The following is a 19,470-nucleotide window of genomic DNA, read 5'->3' on the forward strand; positions in this document are numbered from 1 at the left end:
AACATGTTCCATTATTCTACAACAGATTGACGTAAGCGAAATAGGCCTATAATTATTCGCATCTGATTTATGACCCTTCTTGAAAATGGGAACGACCTGCGCTTTCTTCCAGTCGCTAGGTACTTTACGTTCTTCCAGAGATCTACGATAAATTGCTGATAGAAAGGGGGCAAGTTCTTTAGCATAATCACTGTAGAATCTTACGGGTATCTCGTCTGGTCCGGATGCTTTTCCGCTACTAAGTGATAGCAGTTGTTTTTCAATTCCGATATCGTTTATTTCAATATTTTCCATTTTGGCGTCCGTGCGACGGCTGAAGTCAGGGACCGTGTTACGATTTTCCGCAGTGAAACAGTTTCGGAACACTGAATTCAGTATTTCTGCCTTTCTTCGGTCGTCCTCTGTTTCGGTGCCATCGTGGTCAACGAGTGACTGAATAGGGGATTTAGATCCGCTTACCGATTTTACATATGACCAAAACTTTTTAGGGTTCTTGTTTAGATTGTTTGCCAATGTTTTATGTTCGAATTCGTTGAATGCTTCTCTCATTGCTCTCTTTACGCTCTTTTTCGCTTCGTTCAGCTTTTCCTTATCAGCTATGATTCGACTACTCTTAAACCTATGGTGAAGCTTTCTTTGTTTTGTAACACCCTGTATACAAGACAATACCTTGGTCCAAAGTTTCGTGCACCAGTGTATTATGCCAGATCATCGTTTATGTAAGTTGGGAATAAGGCTGGTCTGGGCACATTTCCCTGAGGGACAGCGCGCCACGGACAGGGACAGGGCCGCGGCCGCCGGCGGTCAGGGCTGGACTCGTGACTCAGGCGGGCGTTTAGTGCCGTGTTTATGCACCGGCGCACGAGTGGGCGGCGCGAAGGCTGCTGCTGCCGCCGCCGCCGATCCACACTTCGGGGCACACCTGCATCGCACATGCAGAGCGCACCCTGCAGGCTCCTGGAGGCCTCCCAGGAACCCACGGAAGTCCCCTGCAGCCTCGTTCAGTACTGACGCTACTAACTTTCGAGAGCCCTTGTTTAAAATACTCATGACGGCCAGAAACTAAACTAAAGAAGAAAGACTATTTCAAAAAGGTTCGACCTTGTTTCATATGACTGTATATGTTCTAAATCAATGATGACAGACACAAGGGGTGAATTTTAATTTACGCATCGCATGGAAAAATTCACACCTGCGTCAATAGTAAGTTGCCGTATCATGTGGTTCCCGATAGGGTCTCGCTGGTGCAGCTGACTCACTGCTTATTCTAAATCCATATCTATGTGTAGTGCACAGCATCTACATCTACATCCATACCCCGCAATCCACCATACGGTGCGTGGCGGAGGATACCTCGTACCACAACTAGCATCTTCTCTCCCTGTTTCACTCCCAAACAGAACGAGGGAAAAATCACTGCCCAGATGCCTCTGTACGAGCCCTAATCTCTCTTATCTTTGTGGCCTTTCCGCGAAATATAAGTTGGCTGCAATCAGCCTCAAATGCTGGTTCTCTAAATTTCCTCAGTAGCGATTCACGAAAAGAACGCCTCCTTTCTTCCAGAGACTCCCACCCGGGTTCCTGAAGCATATCCGTAACACTCGCGTGATGATCAAACCTACCAGTCACAAATCTAGCAACCCGCCTCTGAATTGCTTCTATGTCCTCCCTCAATCCGACCTGGTAGGGATCCCAAACGCTCGAGTAGTACTCAAGAATAGGTCGTATCAGTGTTTTATAAGCGGTCTCCTTTACAAATGAACCACATCTTCCCAAAATTCTACCAATGAACCGAAGACGACTATGAGGATTCCCCACAACTGCCATTACATGCTTATCCCACTTCATATCGCTCTGCAATGTTACGCCCAAATATTTAATCGACGTGACTGTGTCAAGCGCTACACTACTAATGGAGTATTCAAACATTACGCGATTCTTTTTCCTATTCATCTGCATTAATTTACATTTATCTATATGTAGAGTTAGCTGCCATTCTCTACACAAATCACAAATGCTGTCCAAGTCATCTTGCATCCTCCTACAGTCACTCAACGACAACACCTTCCAATTCACCACAGTATAAACATTGCTATTGTAACCCAACATGCTCTACTGAGTGTCGACATGTTCCCTTGGCCTTCTTGATCACAGCATAGGATACTTCCCACTGTAACACTTCATTTGCGTCCCACACGGAGGTGAGCAGTATTTCAGAACGTTTCGGACGTGTCTTCAATACCAAACGTGTATTAACTGAGACGGCGACATCGCAGCAACAAAAAGCTTTTTAACTGTCGAAAGGATGGGGCAACAGCGTTCTGGCACCTGCTGTAAGAGCATTTATTGATAATGAGCTTCCTCAACGGCGACCAATCGTACGCAGGGGTACGAATCTTGCACTGCACCGTTGGGCTACAACATCATCTGGTGTCACGATACTTCAACTATGACGCTCTACAGCAACAACAGACATGCTCGTCAGAGTATAGGACGAGTTCAACTATCGTCTCGGTATTTATTGATCCTCCGCTGCAGGGCATATGTAACATGTTTCAGACGTACATCGAAAGATTTAAGAATCCTAAACGTAACTATAAAAAGTACCACAAGGCTGTATGTGCCTGCATGTAAAACCACTGATGGAGAAAATTCGCTACACCAAAAAAGAATTAGAGTAACGAAATTTCGGGAATAGATTTGTCAAGGTAACATATTGAACTGATTAACATTGCAAAATCACAGGTTAACATAAGCTCGAGATAAGACGTTGCAAATGTGAAATGCAGGTACGTTAATAACCGATGTAACCTCCAAAATCTTGAATATAAGCATGCAAACGTGCGTGCATTGTGTTGTATAGGTGCAAGATGTCAGTTTGTCGGATGGAGTTCTATTCCTGTCGCACTTGGTCTATCAATGCAGGGACAATTAATGCTGTTTGTGGATGACGTCGAAGTTGTTGTCCGATGTCAGATAATTCCTCGTTTGGAGACAGATCTGATGATCGAGCACGCCAAGGGAACATGTCGACACTCTGTAGAGCATGTTCGGTTACAGTGGCGATTTGTATACTGTTGGTAAACACCGCCTGGAATGCTTTTCATGAATGGCAGTACAACAGGTCTAATCACCAGATTGACGCGTAAATTTGCAGTGAGGGTGCGTGGGATAACCAAGAGAGTGGTCCTGCTGTCATGCGAAATCGCACCCCAGACCATGACTCCAGGTGTAGGCCCAGTGTGTGAAGCACGAAGACGGGTTGGTTGCAGGTCCTCAACTGGGCTCCGTAAGTACACAAAGCCATCACTGTCACCGAGGCAGAACCAGATTTCATGAGAAAATACAATAGACCCCCTCTCCGCCCGCCAATGAGCTTTCGCTTATCACTGAAGTCGCAAATGGCGGTTATTTGGGATGCACGCTGAAAGGCGTCTACCTCGGAGGTGTCCTTGAAGTGCGCGATTGTTGTTGTGTCACTGCGATGCCAAATGCTACTCAAATTGCTGCTTCAGATGCAGTGCCAGAACCGTAAGCCGAAGACGATGGTTTTGCCTCTCGACAGTTCCACTTGGACATCCGGAGCCCGGTTTCCTTGGGACTGCCAGCAGTCATGTACATATTCTCTCAGTGGTGCTACTAGCGCCAATCTTATGCGAATGGCACGAAATTTAAACAAATCATCTAAGATATAAAAACAAGCCTATCAAGTTTTGTTCACATCGCACAGTTCCTTCTTGGTGCTACGATTTTTTTTCTTTCAGTGAATGTACCGTTGTAAAACACGATGGCTCGTCAGAACAAAAACTGTGTAAACCTTTTCGTAATTTAACAGTCACGCCGTTTGTATCTTTGTTCACGCATAATATATAATCTTGTGAAATCAGCTGCGTCTTTTTGAAACGCACTGTAGTTTACATCTCTGGAGACTAAAACTTTATTTTTTCTTCTTTCCATTGGTTTCCTCCACAATCGGCAATAAGCTCAATGGCGACATACTTAACTAATCCTCGCCAGTATAACATACAACGCTACCATATATTGTTATCGAACGTAAGCTCTCCTGGAATGTAAATGATGATGCAGAAGATCTGAGGAAGACTGTTGCAGCTCAACGTTACTTGTACCTACTTCAATCTGTTTTGTAAGAGCAGAAGAAAGGCGTACGGCTTTGGGCTGAGTGTCTTACTTGTTAAATTTTTATCCTCGACCCACACGTATTCTGTGTGTGCACTCTTGGCAGAATGACTCCATTAAAACATACAGGTCATCGGCGGTAATAGTGGGCCTCAAGACAACTTAGAAATGCTTTCAGTGAGGCGAGGTCTGATAAAGCTGGAAACTATTCATTGAATAAAGTGGAAACTATTAATTGAATAAAGTGGAAACTATTAATTGAATAAAGTGGAAACTATTAATTGAATAAAGTGGAAACTATTAATTGAATAAAGTGGAATCCACCCTCTGTGAACTGCCTGTGATTAGCTGGGTGGGCAGAGATACACAACTGCGGTGCAGACGTAACAATAAAGACGTTATGCGTCACGGAGAGGTGCGCCGTTAAGATTTCGAGATCGCACTGTCCATGAAAAGCTAGGTTACATATTAATTTTTTGAACTGCTCTCAGATTTTGCAATATTTGTGCAAGATGACTTCCTGTCTCATCAACACCGCCTGAAGGTGGCAAGTGAGTGGTGCAATATCTGAACGCCGCTATGAGGCTGAATAACTAAGAACAGTTTCACACCCCGGAAAAATGTGTGTTACACAAGAAATTACTGCGCTATATGACCATAACAATAAAACCAGAGAAACAGGGACGGCATCTGGATATGCACCTATATTCTTCCTTAGCCTTGAACGTCTGCCAATAGAACAGATGAGGCGGAAGGGGGAGAAGTGATGGTGGCACGCGAAGTACGCTCCAACACAAACCGTAAGATGGATTTGGCCAACACCCCTGCGAACACTCTCCTCGCTATCCTTTCTTCATACACGAAATTCGTCTGGGATCCAAGAAAGGACTCGTTATTCCTATCCATGATCACATACTTAAAGAGAATTCTTAGGATAGAGGTGGCGCAGTGGTGATACAATGGATGATTCAAACCCTCTTCCAGCCATCCAAATTTAGATTTTTAACGGTCTGCCTAAATCGCGTCTTCCTTCTTTCTGTAACTGCTGGTCGCGATTCGAATGGAAGACGACTTTTGTTACTTTCAAATTATTACAACCGCTACATTAATACACATTTCTTGGTGAAAGAGCTCATTAGTGAAAATTCATAGAACTTTTTAGGCTGCACTGTAGAATATTGACGTCATCTAACTATTGTATCTCGGCGTCGAGTACAAACTGATGTTTAGCAGTTGAGTAACTCATACTTAACGGTAATATCTTTTTTTTTTTTTTTTTTTTTTTTTTTTTGCTCTGATGATCTCCGTATTCCCGAGTTTGCAGTACAATGGAAGTTATCCTTTTCCTGCGATATTAAAGCCTCTGTCCCTGAAACTTCGTACCACAATGAAACAGCGTATCCGACTGAGACTTGAATATAGGATTTTTGCCTTCCGCAGCCAAGTACTCAACTGACGTAGCTATCCAAGCACGACATAGCAACTGCCCTCACATCGTCTCCTACGTTTCAAAGTTCAGAAAACTTCTCCTGGGTACTGTCCTTGTTGGTAAAATTACCCGATACCCTATCTCAATCGTCTCGTCGAATTTTTTAAAATTTTTTATGTGTGGTTCTGGGAGAAGCCAGAACCTAAATTCTAGGAACTGATAGCTACATTTGATTTTGAAATCCTATATCGTACGTCAGTTGCCAGCAAAATAAAACTAGCACGAAAAACATTTCGTGCATCTTATAATACGCAACCCAGCTTACATCTTACGCAACCCGTGTATATGATGTGAGTTGGGTTGCCTACCTCAGGCTGGATGAAATCTTTTTCCGGGCCAGTTATATTTGCTCCGCGCAGTATGAGGTGTCAACAACCTCCGTAGCTGCTTGTGCAAGGGGCGCAGCCCCAGGGAGATGACAAAATGCAGTGTGATAACTGGCTGCAGTGAAAGCGCCGGCAGTTCCCACTGCCTGTCTCTTCCGGCTGCGCATGGGAACCCGGCAGGCGTAACCAGGAACTGGGCAGTAGCAAGCAGCCTTAAATCATGGCTACTCACGTGAATGCGCTTGAAACTTTTTACAGCCTTACTTCCACACTCGAAAGGGCGGTGCTTATGAATGGCAGCAGTTAACGACTAGACGATACTCCAGATGCTACGCAACGAACGCGTAAACGAATTTCGACAGCACGTGAGGAAGAGCATTAACAGCACTTTTCAACCGTGCGGTAACCAGGTTTCACCGGAAGAGAGGAAGTCCCAAGTTTGAAACAGGATGACGCATTTAGGGGATCCTCATTCGGGAGTGCTATATCTAGCTCGGTTAGACACAGCTGGAAATCAGAAAATTGGAACGTGTAATTGAAAAACAATTATAACCTCTGTTTTGTTGAATTCTGAAGAAAAAATATGGCGTATGTAAACATTCATTGGGGCAAAACATTCGCAGCTCCTATAATTTTTCATATTTCTCATAAATGAGAAAGCACAGGCATCAACAAGTATTGTCGAAACATATTCGAACAAAATGAAAAAAAATAAAGAGAATGGTTTGGATCACGGTAGATCTATAAAGACGTAATCTTTTGCTGCTTCTGGCAGAAAGGACTTCAAAAAGGCGTTCTGTTTTTTACTTAACTGGAAATTTTCTCATTTAACGGAGCCGATACTGTAGTTATTCCATTTCGAGCTTGAGAGGTTTGTACATAAAGTTTGAACGCCAGATTTTTTTCAACTAACAACAGAGGTCTGTATGAGGTGTATCTGAATTCTCTTTCGGATATAAGAGCCTGCTTAGCATACAGGCCGTAACGTGTGTAAGTGCACATATTTGTACTATTGACTTACGACGGAATACTAGACAACATTACATCAGTATTTACGTTATCTGCAAACTAATAATTATAGCTATACAAGTCGTATGTTTGTAGGTTGTGTAGTACCTCCAAGTACATGCGTCTAATGTGTGTGAAGTCTTATGGGACTTAACTGCTAAGGTCATCAGTCCCTAAGCTTACACACTACTTAACCTAAATTATCCTAAGGATATGACTGCAGTTCCTCAGACCGCTCGGCTAATCCCGCGCGGCGTACATGCGTCTAATAGCAGGCCACTGATGCTCATTTTCCCCTGAGTGACAGATCACGTGTTGAGAATGTCAAATCAAGCACATTTCAGTTGTCTAAATTTCCAGATTGTTATTTTCTTGGTCTACCAGTTTCGGCAGAATAGTACCCCCTTTTTAGGCCCTCTGGCCGACGTGTAGGAAGATCTCCACCTCTGGTCCAGTCAAAATAGGAACCAGCACGCAGTGACTGGTGTCTGCAGATTTTTGAGACAGCGATCACTTCAAACATCACCCTTAATCAGAAATAGGAGATTTGTAGGCAGAGTTCCATTCCAAGTACTGATGTGTACTAGAATTTTGCACCAGTTACATAATCTTGAGAAAACAAGAACAAAATGGTTCAAATGGCTCTGAGCACTATGGGACTTAACTTCTGAGGTCATCAGTCCCCTAGAGCTTAGAACTACTTAAACCTAACTAACCTAAGGACATCACACACATCCATGCCCGAGGCAGGATTCGAACCTGCGACCGTAGCGGTCGCGCGGTTCCAGAGTGTAGCGCCTAGAACCGCTCGGCCACCCCGGCCGGCAAACAAGGACAGCAGAAAACGAAATGGTCTAATACGCAATACAATGCTTATATGGAAATAGAGTGATCAGAAAGAAAATATTAAAAAATACGAACAGCCAATGTGTATGAGTGTAACTGGAGTTCCCTTTACTAGATTTTAATGCCATAGACAGCGAGATGGTGGGATTACAAAACGGTTGGAGGAGTAAGTGATACGGAGTATCGCACAACAAACTATCACGAACTTCGCTTAGAATGGCTCAGAAAAAATTAGTAGTTTAATGGAAATGTACCTATAAACGAATCACTGTCTGTAATGTTTCGTTCACTAGGTAGCCACTTATGATGCTTTAAACTTGATTCTAAGTTTCTCATAACGGACGTCCTTCATATTAAAACAAATAGGATCAACGCACTATACACAGTGGGGAAGACGAAACGATAAAAGAAATATACACATCTTTCAAAATTAATGTAACGCAATAGTTTGAAGGAGATGAGACTGGGTTGTAGCCTATCCCCCGATGTTACTCAGTCCGTACATTGAACATGCTATGAAGGAAATTAAGAATAAATTTGAAGTGGACACTAAAGTTCAGGGAGAAGGAAAAAAAATTTTTAAGCTTTGTCGATTATGATGTAGTTCTGTCAGCGCAAGCGAAAGACTTGGAAGAGCAGTTGAACGAAATGAATTGCATCTTGAAAAGCGGAAGTAATAGAATGTAGTCGAATCAGGTCAGGCGATGCTGAAGGAATCAGATTAGGAAATGAGACACTAAGAGTAGTAGGTGACCTTCGTTATTTTGGCTGAAACAGAGAGAATGGAGGTTAGCAACAGCAAGAAACGCCTTTTTGTTTAAGAGAAACCAGAGGAAAAATGCCCTTATCAGAGCCAAAAATGGAAAATATGCTCCTGCTTAAAAGAATGATTGAAAAATGTGGTACCAGCTGTCTCATCCCAAAATTTTTGGCATTTTTCCACTGGTTCTGTTCTTTTCACTGCTACAGCAGAGCATGCCACTCATATGAAAAGAACTTCACGGGTCAAAAATTTTTTGATGGTTTATCTATGAGAACCTGAAATAACGCTAATCTAATTTTACACAAAAATTTTGCATGTGCTTGAGCACAACAACATCGGGTTCCCAGAACAGCATATTTTCCAGTAGTACGTCACTTTATAAACTATGTTTTCGCCTCACAACAGATTTTAAGTGCGTATTTTACGTGAACGAGTAGAGTAACTTTGAATCTCCATATCACTGAACGGATAAAGATATCTGAAAAATTTTCAACGTATTTTGGACATGGATATACTAGGAATATATAGTAAAAATTAAAGCCTTTTGCTGTGAACAGGCGTCTTGGAATCTGAGGTACCCAAGAACCGTGCTTTTGTGGTCGTTTCTCAATAACAGATAAACATTTTTGCTGTGTACCACTGCGTACAGCTCGGTAAGGAGAGTTGGACTACGGAGTGGTGCGGTAACTGCCACCGTAAGAAAGCCGGATAGGGGCAGAAACGATTAGCGAACAAATTAAAACAACAAACAGAAGATCTACCTAACCTGTGTTTCTCCAATCTAATGAACACTCGTTACAAATAATGAAGCAAGAAAACGTCTAGCTACTACAAAATCCACAAGCAGAAGTGTGTGTGCATTAAAGCACGAACCATGAAGCCGGAGCCGCGACCAGGCGACGCCTCCGTAGCACCAATTTGCTTAGTGGCTCCGAGCACGAGTGGGCTAAGCCGCTGCTGCAGCCGACAATCCCATACTGCGCTCGAAGTGCCGAACTGCGCAGCGTGTGCACACTACTGGGTCCGCAAGCTACCGCACTACCGCTCTCGGCATTGGACAGAAACTTGCTATTCCATATCGATACGTGACATCACAGTTTCTGAAACTGGGAAGATTGAATTTCTAGATAGAAACCTAGGGAATACGACGATGAAAATTTGAGCCATTTGCTGCTGTTGGTAATTTACATATCTGTTACTGATGGCGAAGAAAGGTGAACAAACTTGTTTTTTCGGGTTTTCTCAGGAACTGCCCCTGAACTAAATGGTGCCTCCGTAAGCCCGTTACGGCTCACCGTAGATCACTTCTAATGCAAAAAGAACCAACCGGTTTGCTACATTTGGAGGAAGTGTGTAACATTCAAATTTTGACCGTATGTTGCAGGATAGTTGCAATAAGACGATCCTTCTGTTTGGTATACAAATAATCTCTAGCTGAATGGCTGTCCGAACACTTGTCTTTCTATCACAAATAGAACCAGAGGTATGAGCACGGGAAAAATCTTGTTTTATGGGCAGCGTTTAGGAACATATTGGTAGCGCAAGCTGCCGCTTGTGCGCCGATTTTTTAACATCGAATACAAATTTAAACTCTGGAAGCCTTTTCTATAGGTATTGTCAACAGCGCTGCTTAGCACGGAAGAGAAAAGCAGGATACAAGGTGAGAATTTGAAACGTGGTATTACAGGGGTGTAGATGGGGCAAGTAATGAGAAGGGGGAAATTATGGAACAACTTGACTAAAAGAAAAGATCAGTTGACAAGAACACATTCTGAATAGCAAATTCGGTATTAAAGGAAAGTGTTGTTGGGTACAACTTGTAGAGACCAAGGCTTGCCTACAGAATTTAGGTTCAAATAGATGTACGTTGCAGTAGTTATTTGGAGATGAGGAAGCTTTCACTATATAGATTAGCGTGCAGTGCTGCACCAAACCATTATTGAGAATGAACACAACAAGAACAACAACAACATATTTTTAGCGTCCACTGGTGTTTTTATTCCCTGTTCCTATCGTTGGCATTCCGCATTACTCACGCGTTCCTTCTGCTCACCGTGCATTTCGTCGTCCATCTCTCCTGACACAGGCGGCTCGGAAGCTTCAGACGCGGAAGGAGGCAGACGCTCACTGATGAGCGAGCGGAGCCGCCCCAGAAGAATTGGCGGCACCCGCCCTGCCGTAACAACCCAGGGAAAGGCCGCTTAACCGCACAGGCTGGCACGCCCCCTCATTACCGAGGGAGCAACACCTCCGCCACTCCCACGCAGCAAACGATCGGCCAGCTGCGGACTCACTCCTAATGGCAAGTCAGTCCCTCGCCCGCGTCTGCTTTCTCTTCTGGCGTGGTTCAGCTACGCCCGACTGTTTCACTGCACAAGACCCGATAAGTCGCTAACGCGAAACAGCAGTTCGTAAAGGAGAGGTGAACTCAGACATTGCATTCATTACAGTCGCAGTCTTCGCTTGCCGTATTCGGTACACAGTTTCCCCGTTGAAAGGAGCTTTCGTTGTAAAGTAAGTAGATTTCGTTGCCGTCGAATGGAGCTGTTAAAACAGATCTGACCATTACACACGTAGGCCCAATTAACATTTTTTTTCGAAAATGTGATGTTGGTAGCGAGGCCATTGGCAAATAAATTCTAAACTCCCTCCAAACAGGTCTCGGAAGCCCCAGTGGTACCGATCGACCGCCGTGTCATCCTCAGCAGAAAGGAGTCACTGGATGCGGATATGAAGGGGCATGTAGCCAGCAGACCGCTCTCCCGGCAGTTGTCAGCTTTCGCGACCAGAGCCGCTACTTCCCAATCAAGTAGCTCCTGAGTTTGCCTCACAAGGGCCGAGTGCATCCCCGTTGCGAACAGCGCTCGGCAGATCCGGACGGTCACCCATCCCGGTGTTATCCAAGCCCGCTTAGCTTCAGTAATCTGACGGGGACCGGTGTTACCACTGGAAAATAAACACTAATGATGGAAAAAATAGCAGGTTAAGGCTTTTCTGAAGGAACCAACGTAATATGCCCCTAAATGAAGGCGAAATCGTTACAGTTCAGCACCACTTGTTTCTATCTGCTACATAATACTAGTCCAGAGCTTAAAAAGTGCTTCCACGTGGCAGGTTACGTGCTGCCTCTCGGAACAAGTTGTGCCACGCGTTTCTCTTTCATAATTCGCATGGATTAATGTTTTCTTATTGATCTACACCGGTCATGGACATCTTTTGGTAACCCGCAGGCCGCCTAGTCACGTGACGTGACAGCAGCGCTTCTAGCGCATAAAGTCAGAACTAAAGCGTCCGTGACGTTAACGTTTAAGCGGTAACGCACTGCCTGCTTTCCCGACATGCCACGCCAGCAAATTATGCCTCAAAATACCTGTCTTTGAGAAATTTTATGTTCATCTCATCTTCAGATATTTATTCAATACAATTGATACGTAACTCACACGAATTGCATAATTTTACACAATAAACTGAACCAAACAACTAAATCTAAATTTTCTAGCCGGCCGGTGTGGCCGTGCGTTTCTAGGCGCTTCAGTCTGGAACCGCGTAACCGCTACGGTCGCAGGTTCGAATCCTGCCTCGGGCATGGATGTGTGTGATGTCCTTAGGTTAGTTAGGTTTAAGTAGTTCTAAGTTCTAGGGGACTGATGACCACAGATGTTAAGTCCCATAGTGCTCAGAGCCATTTGAACCATTTTTTAAACTTTCTATCTATTTACGTCAGCGTCACTGCAAAGAAATCTTCTAGATTTTCAGGATAAGCTCGTCTGCTACGGCCTGTTACAATGTGTTTGGTGGTCCGATGCTCATGACCAAAGTCAGAGTGAGAATCTGAAGCCTTTCCCCATGGTGGAGTCCTTCTGCACAGATCCCATGTCTTATGCGAATCCTGTTAACTGTTTTCCAGGTACGTCGCGGTATTTCCATGCCGGCTGGTCTTGTGCCAGATCTTATGAGGGTCTGGATTCTGCCAATACGATGGTGACTGCCGGAATTTTAATTGGCTCATTTTATGTGCAACCACGTCAGACTGGATTGGGAGCTGAGGAATTTCAATGAATTTTAACAATTTCAGCTGTTTCTCAGCATCGTTGCCACTAATATATTTCGCACTTGCAACCTACGTCCTCAATTATTTGCTTGACGTATTCCAATCTCTGTCTTCCTCTACAGTTTTTGCCCTCTACAGCTCCCTCTAGTACCATGGAAGTCTTCTGTCTTCGAAGATCTGTTGCCACAATATGGCTTAGAGTTGGAAACCAATGAAGAGGGGTAGACTTGATGCAGCCAGTAACTGTCGGCATCATACCTTAAGTTCTACATATTTCCTGGATGGTGCTAAACGAATATCAGAGCAGGCAGCCAGGCCTACCGATTACAGACCTCCTAGCGTAACCAACATTGTTTTTTTTTTTTCTACTTACATTTTACAATAGCTGTATTAAAAAATTTCGTTGCAAAATTTTACAACACCGTTAGTGAAGAAACAGTGTCCACGATACTTAAATAAATGGGATGGCTCGCATTTCGAAATGCTGATATCATCCAGAAGAATAAACATCTATGAAAGCAACTCGTCGAAACTAATACGCTTTAAATTACTTTCAATTTGTACGGCTGTAGTGTTCTTTGCCTTCTTGGAATTTCTTCCGCGGGCCGTATTGGTATTAATCGCGGGTCGGGCCCGGCACGCGGCCCGTCGATTGTCCACCCGCGGCCTAGACGCACATTTGGAGAACTGATTAATTTCAGTTTCTTGTATTCTATCTAACAACGTACGGCAGCTATCGCGTCACGGGTTATGCAACGAGTACCCCTGTCTGCTTTACGCCTCTTGACTTCACTGTAGCCGGCCGCTGTGGCCGAGCGGTTCTAGGCGCTTCAGTCCGGAACCGCACTGCTGCTACGGTCGCAGGTTCGAATCCTGCGTCGGGCATGGATGTGTGTGATCTTTCTTCTTTTCTTTTTTTGAAATATTATGGGACTTAACTTCTAAGGTCATCAGTCCATAAGCTTCCAGACTCTTTTTTTTTTTGTCATCAGTCTACTGACTGGTTTGATGCGGCCCGCCAGGAATTCCTTTCCTGTGCTAACCTCTTCATCTCAGAGTAGCACTTGCAACCTACGTCCTCAATTATTTGCTTGACGTATTCCAATCTCTGTCTTCCTCTACAGTTTTTGCCCTCTACAGCTCCCTCTAGTACCATGGAAGTCATTCCCTCATGTCTTAGCAGATGTCCTATCATCCTGTCCCTTCTCCTTATCAGTGTTTTCCACATATTCCTTTCCTCTCCGATTCTGCGTAGAACCTCCTCATTCCTTACCTTATCAGTCCACCTAATTTTCAACATTCGTCTATAGCTCCACATCTCAAATGCTTCGATTCTCTTCTGTTCCGGTATTCCCACAGTCCATGTTTCACTACCATACAATGCTGTACTCCAGACGTACATCCTCAGAAATTTCTTCCTCAAATTAAGGCCGGTATTCAGTAGACTTCTCTTGGCCAGAAATGCCTTTTTTGCCATAGCGAGTCTGCTTTTGATGTCCTCCTTGCTCCGTCCGTCATTGGTTATTTTACTGCCTACGTAGCAGAATTCCTTAACTTCATTGACTTCGTGACCATCAATCCTGATGTTAAGTTTCTCGCTGTTCTCATTTCTACTACTTCTCATTACCTTCGTCTTTCTCCGATTTACTCTCAAACCATACTGTGTACTCATTAAACTGTTCATTCCGTTCAGCAGATCATTTAATTCTTCTTCACTTTCACTCAGGTTAGCAATGTCATCAGCGAATCGTATCATTGATATCCTTTCACCTTGTATTTTAATCCCACTCCTGAACCTTTCTTTTATTTCCATCATTGCTTCCTCGATGTACAGATTGAAGAGTAGGGGCGAAAGGCTACAGCCTTGTCTTACACCCTTCTTAATACGAGCACTTCATTCCTGATCGTCCACTCTTATTATTCCCTCTTGGTTGTTGTACATATTGTATATGACCCGTCTCTCCCTATAGCTTACCCCTACTTTTTTCAGAATCTCGAACAGCTTGCACCATTTTATATTGTCGAACGCTTTTTCCAGGTCGACAAATCCTATGAAAGTGTCTTGATTTTTCTTTAGCCTTGCTTCCATTATTAGCCGTAATGTCAGAATTGCCTCTCTCGTCCCTTTACTTTTCCTAAAGCCAAACTGATCGTCACCTAGCGCATTCTCAATTTTCTTTTCCATTCTTCTGTATATTATTCTTGTAAGCAGCTTCGATGCATGAGCTGTTAAGCTGATTGTGCGATAATTCTCGCAGTTGTCAGCTCTTGCCGTCTTGGGAATTGTGTGGATGATGCTTTTCCGAAAGTCAGATGGTATGTCGCCAGACTCATATATTCTACACACCAACGTGAATAGTCGTTTTGTTGCCACTTCCCCCAATGATTTTAGAAATTCTGATGGAATGTTATCTAATCCTTCTGCCTTATTTGACCGGAAGTCCTCCAAAGCTCTTTTAAATTCCGATTCTAATACTGGATCCCCTATCTCTTCTGAATCGACTCCTGTTTCTTCTTCTATCACATCAGACAAATCTTCACCCTCATAGAGGCTTTCAATGTATTCTTTCCACCTATCTGCTCTCTCCTCTGCATTTAACAGTGGAATTCCCGTTGCACTCTTAATGTTACCACCGTTGCTTTTAATGTCACCAAAGGTTGTTTTTACTTTCCTGTATGCTGAGTCTGTCCCTCCGACGATCATATCGTTTTCGATGTCTTCACATTTTTCCTGCAGCCATTTCGTCTTAGCTTCCCTGCACTTCCTATTTATTTCATTCCTCAGCGACTTGTATTTCTGTATTCCTGATTTTCCCGGAACATGTTTGTACTTCCTCCTTTCATCAATCAACTGAAGTATTTCTTCTGTTACCCATGGTTTCTTCGCAGCTACCTTCTTTGTACCTATGTTTTCCTTCCCAACTTCTGTGATGGCCCTTTTTAGAGATGTCCATTCCTCTTCAACTGTACTGCCTACTGCGCTATTCCTTATTGCTGTATCCCACTCCTTTGCGTATTGATTCTTCCTGACTAATGTCTTGAACTTCAGCCTACTCTTCATCACTACTATATTGTGACCTGAGTCTATATCTGCTCCTGGGTACGCCTTACAGTCCAGTATCTGATTTCGGAATCTCTGTCTGACCATGATGTAATCTAACTGAAATCTTCCCGTATCTCCCGGCCTTTTCCAAGTATACCTCCTCCTCTTCTGATTCTTGAACAGGGTATTTGCTATTAATAGCTGAAACTTGTTACAGAACTCAATTAGTCTTTCTCCTCTTTCATTCCTTGTCCCAAGCCCATATTCTCCTGTAACGTTTTCTTCTACTCCTTCCCCTAGAATTGCATTCCAGTCGCCCATGACTATTAGACTTTCGTCCCCCTTTACATACTGTATTACCCTTTCAATATCCTCATACACTTTCTCTATCTGTTCAGCTTGCGACGTCAGCATGTATACCTGAACTATCGTTGTCGGTGTTGGTCTGCTGTCGATTCTGATTAGAACAACCCGGTCACTGAACTGTTCACAGTAACTCACCCTCCTGCCCTACCTTCCTATTCATAACGAATCCTACACCTGTTATACCATTTTCTGCTGCTGTTGATATTACCCGATACTCATCTGACCAGAAATCCTTGTCTTCCTTCCACTTCACTTCACTGACCCCTACTATATCTAGATTGAGCCTTTGCATTTCCATTTTCAGATTTTCTAGTTTCCCTACCACGTTCAAGCTTCTGACATTCCACGCCCCGATTTGTAGAACGTTATCCTTTCGTTGATTATTCAGTCTTTTTCTCATGGTAACCTCCCCCTTGGCAGTCCCGGAGACCCGGAATCTTTTGCCAATGGAGAGATCATCATGACACTTCTTCAAATACAGGCCACATGTCCTGTGGATACACGTTACCTGTCTTTAATGCAGTGGTTTCCATTGCCTTCTGCATCCTCATGTTGTTGATCATTGCTGATTCTTCCGCCTTTAGGGGCAACTTCCCACCTCTAGGACAAGAGAGTGCCCTGAACCTCTATCCGCTCCTCCGCCCTCTTTGACAAGGCCGTTGGCAGAATGAGGCTGACTTCTTATGCCGGAAGTCTTCGGCCGCCAATGCTGATTATTTATCAAAATTTAGGCAGTGGCGGGGATCGAACCCGGGACCGAAGACGTTTTGATTATGAATCAAAGACGCTACCCCTAGACCACGGGTACAGACTACTTAACCTAAATTATCCTAAGGACAAACACACCCACCCATGCCCGAGGGAGGACTCGAACCTCCGCAGGACCAGCCGCACAGTCCATCACTGCAGCGCCCGAGACCGCTCGGCTAATCCCGCGCGGCGATGTGTGTGATATCCTTAGGTTGGTTAGGATTAAGTAGTTCTAAGTATAGGGGACTGATGACCTCAGATGTTAAGTCCTATAGTGCTCAGAGCCATTTGAACCATTTTGAATTTCACTGTATGCTTGTTCAGGCGAGTATAATACACCGGCGGAAATGAGCACCTTGACCGAACGCTACTGAACTAACACTCCAGTATTTCCGTTGCTTTACGACATGTTGATTAAAATTTCACCATTGTGCGAATTTGTTTCCTGTTTCAACACTGCATAAAAAGGCCATTCCTACGAATGAAGAGTGGTGTGATTAAATCTTGGCTACTACTTGAAGCTTTTAGGTGGAGATTACATCACAGCATGATCACCATACAAATAATTTTTTTTAGGACTGTGAGAAAGGTTCAGTTATTGGCATGGGAACAGTATGCCGATAGATCGCACAGACATTAACGTGTACGCAGTGGCTGAACAACTAGTGGCGGCGAGGTGGTCTCGGGGCAGTAGTGGGGTAAGTATGTCAGTCACGGTTCCTTCCAGAGAAATACATCGTGAGAAAGCCATACTGTTCTTTGACTGCCTCTGATGAATAGGGGGATAAGAGAAGCTGAAACTTCGACAGAGGTCATGGGCCGCGTGTCACTACGAACCGTCGGGAGCAAGGAAGGTAGATTAAGGTGTAACGTCCCGTCGACATCGAGGTCTTGAGAGACGGAGCACAAGCTCGGAATGTTACAGGGACGGGGAAGGAAATCGGACGTGCTCTCTCAGAGTAACTATTCCGGCATTGGCCAAGAGAGATTTAGGGAAATTACGGAAAACCTAAATCAGGATGGCCGGGCGCGGATCCCGAATGCGAGTCCAGTGTGCTAACCACTACGCCACCCCTCTCGGTCTGTCGGGAGCAGAACACGGGGCTGAAATTTCGAGTTGTCGAGCGTAATTTACCGCTGATGCCTTACCAAAGACAATAATGATTTGCACAGTGCAAAACCAGTGCCAAATGGGACATTCGTTAGCATTCCGTGGTAATCAGCGATAAGTCTCAGTTCCATTCGTGGTAGTCAAATCGATGCCAACGTCGACCTTGTGAAAAATAACAGGGAGCAGCGAGTATCGAGACACCTACAACTGTTGGAATCACGGTGTGAAGCACTACTGGATATGGAAACAGGACTGATTTGGTACTCGTTGAAGGGAGTATGTGGTAACTCCATTTGAAAGTTGTGGATGCAGAAAAATCGTGTATTAGTCAAGTTCGCAAGTACAATGTTTATTGGTAACTAGTTTCGGGTCAATTTCGTATCCATCTCCAGATCAAAATTTTTGCTTGTTTGTTTAGTGTACATCACCAATTGGCGGTATACATAGTCATAATTTTGTTTAAGCTTCATTGCTTATAATACATTTAAAATTTAAGACGTCGTCCTGTGCACGTACAATAACAGAATCAAACATTCTCATAATGTTGACCACATTTGTTCTGGTGCTACGATTTAAGAATAATGCAGGGCGTCAGTTATGATTTCCTTATGCATATGTGAAAATGTTTGATTCAGTTATTATACATGGCACGCAAAGATTTCGTAAACTTGGGTTGTATAATAAAAAGTGTAGCTTAAACAAAATTGTGACGATGTATGCCGCCATCTGGTGCTGTACACCAAACAAAAATTTTTATTGCGATTTGATGCTGCCCATTTAAGTTAGCTGCAACGAGCTATGAACAACAAATTATACATGTGATATTTACTAATAATGGGTTTTTCTCAATCCTCAACTTTCAATAAACACATATCGCTTATCTCCACTTTGGCTATCTCAAATAAAAACACAAACCCTTTTACCATACACTTCATGAACAGAGAACCAAACTGCATATTTCGGCATAGCGCCACTGCAATCGCCGGCCGCTCTGGCTGAGCGGTTCTAGGCGCTTCAGTCGGGAACCGCGCTGCTACTGCGGTCGCAGGTTCGAATCCTGCCTTGGGCATGGATGTGTGTGATGTCCTTAGGTTAGTTAGGTTTAGTTAGTTATAAGTCTAGGGGAATGATGACCTCAGATGTTAAGTACCATAGTGCTTAGAGCCATTTTGAGTCACTGCAATCCACACATCAAAAACTTTGAGGAGTGTTGTAGTCTTTGACCGACATATCCTCTCCCGTGATCTGAGTATATCTGGGATGCTATGGGACCACCCATACTTTCACACTGTCGTCCGGAAAACTTCATGAACTGACAAAGCATGTGTTTAAGGCAAGGCAAGAAATTCCTCAACGCGTTTCAGAGGTTGTCTGCTTCCATGCCACAACCAATACAAGAGTGTTTCGCGCTTGTGACAGGGTCACACTTCATACTGTTGAGGATGACGGCCGCCCGGGATTAGCCGAGCGGTCTAGAGCGCTGCAGTCCTGGACTGTGCGGCTGGTCCCGGCGGAGGTTCGAGTTCTCCCTCGGGCATGGGTATGTGTGTTTGTCCTTAGGATAATTTAGGTTAAGTAGT

The sequence above is a fragment of the Schistocerca nitens genome, chromosome 2, assembly GCF_023898315.1.
Source record: "Schistocerca nitens isolate TAMUIC-IGC-003100 chromosome 2, iqSchNite1.1, whole genome shotgun sequence".
Lineage (NCBI taxonomy): Eukaryota > Metazoa > Arthropoda > Insecta > Orthoptera > Acrididae > Schistocerca > Schistocerca nitens.